At 44.4% G+C, this 2,108-nt stretch overlaps 1 non-coding gene across 1 annotated transcript; it reads right to left on the reverse strand.

Moving 5' to 3' along the window:
* Positions 1 to 107, reverse strand: LOC148562217 (small nucleolar RNA R71). The gene has a single exon (XR_015886925.1). It is a non-coding gene; the product is annotated as a small nucleolar RNA R71 (small nucleolar RNA).
* Between the last annotated feature and the right edge of the window lie 2,001 nt (positions 108 to 2,108).

A 2,108-nucleotide genomic window follows, 5' to 3' on the forward strand; every position in this document is an offset into this window, starting at 1 on the left:
AGGCTGAGAGATGAGGTCCAAACTTTCAGGCAACAAGATGGTGAGACTCTATATGAAGCATGGGAGAGGTTTAAAGACCTAACAAGGAGGTGCCCACCCGATATGTTCAATGAATTGGTGCAGCTGCACATTTTCTATGAAGGGCTCTCTTATGAGTCAAAGAAGGCCGTAGACCATTCATCCGGAGGATCTTTGAACAAGAAGAAGACCACTGAGGAGGCCATAGATGTCATTGAAACAGTAGCAGAGAACGACTACTTCTATGCTTCCGAAAGAGGGAACACAAGAGGAGTAATAGAGCTAAACAATATAGATGCTCTGCTGGCCCAAAACAAGCTCATTACCTAGCAGCTGGCTGACCTCACCAAGAAGATGGAAAGGAATCAAGTAGCAGAAATCTCCACTTCATCAACAACCCAAGAAGGAGTGAATGAAGAAGCAGAGGGTAGTCAGGAGCAAGCCAACTACATTGGGAATTCACCTAGGCAAAACCATGATCCATACTCCAAGACCTACAATCCTGGATGGAGGAATCACCCAAACTTTGGGTGGGGAAATCAACAAGACCAAAGCCTTGATCAAAGACGCCCAAATCCAAACAATGCAGCCACCCAACACTTCACATCTAGACCATATCAACACCCCCATAACAACACCTCTCCACATTCATATCAAGGCCAGAATAACCCTCCTCAACCTGACCTATCATCATTTGATGAAAGAATCTCAAGGATTGAGAATCTACTTGAAGGCATAAGCAAGGAGATTCAAGACAACAAGGTGTTCAAGAAGGAAGTGTGAGCCAGTTTCAAGAACCAGGGAGACACAATCAAGAGGTTGGAATCTCAAGTGGGGTATCTCTCTGAGCAAATTCCCAAACCCACAGATGGATTCCCAAGTGACACAGAGAAGAATCCGAGAGGTAAAACAAAGAAAGTAAGATGGGAAGATTGCAAGATGGTCATTATAAGTGATAAGGAGACTGAGAACAAGCCAAGCAAGCTGTCAGAACAACCTGAAGAAACCTCAGTAGAGGAAGGGGAAAAAGATTACCAAGAACCAGAAATCTCAAAATAGGAGTTGCTGAGACTCTATGCACCTTTTCCCCAACTGCTCAATGGTGCTGTGGAGAAGAGAATATACTCAAGATTTCTTGACTTGTTTGCATCTTTGCATGTGAATATATCATTCATCAAGACTATCCAACAATGCCTGCATACATCAAGTATATGAAGGAGCTGCTTCCCAGAAAAAGCTCACTCAAGGGAGGCCAAACTATAGTGATGAACAAGGAGTGCAGTGCCCTCATTCAACCGCAGTTGCCTACGAAAAGAAAAGATCCAGGGAGTTTTCATGTCCCCTGTGCCATAGGGGAAACAATGTTTGATAGAGCACTCTGCGATTTGGGAGCAAGCATCAACTTAATGCCCTTATCCCTGGTGAAGAGGCTGCAGATCAATGAGATATTGCCTACAGATGTAGTCATCAGGCTGGCTGACAAAAATCAAAAACAAGCAAGAGGGGTGGTGGAAAACGTGTTGTTAAAGGTGGGGAAATACTTTCTTTCCACAGACTTTGTCATCTTGGACGTGGAAGAGAGTCACACTCACCCAATCATATTGGGAAGATCATTCCTAGCTACAGCCAGAGCACTCATAGATGTGGAGCGAGGGGAGCTAATATTGAGGATCCATGATGAACGACTCAGCTTTAATGTCTTCAAACTCTCACAAGAAGCAGACCAAGAAAACAAAGAACCAAGCAAAGATCATAATGAGATGCTGACAGAGTAAACAAGCACTAAAGCACCACCAACACATTTGAGAACCCCACTGAATGATGAACAAGGCAAACAGCAATTGTCACAGCTCAAGGAGAAGCTGGAGGAACCTAAACCACCAGAGGCATGTGAAGACAACAACAAAATTCCCTTAGAAGAAGAAGTCGCCAAGAGCAAGGCAGCATCAAAAGGGACAAAGAAGAAGGTACCAAGGGGTGGAGGAATAAGAAGATCCCTACGGAAGGCTTCTCTCCAGGAGATAAAGTGATCTCAGCTTACTTCCCAGATATCCCCCCTAATCTCCCCACTGTACCATCTCAGTTACCTA

The sequence above is a fragment of the Arachis ipaensis genome, chromosome B6 (genome assembly GCF_059453495.1).
Source record: "Arachis ipaensis isolate K30076 ecotype BB chromosome B6, ASM5945349v1, whole genome shotgun sequence".
Lineage (NCBI taxonomy): Eukaryota > Viridiplantae > Streptophyta > Magnoliopsida > Fabales > Fabaceae > Arachis > Arachis ipaensis.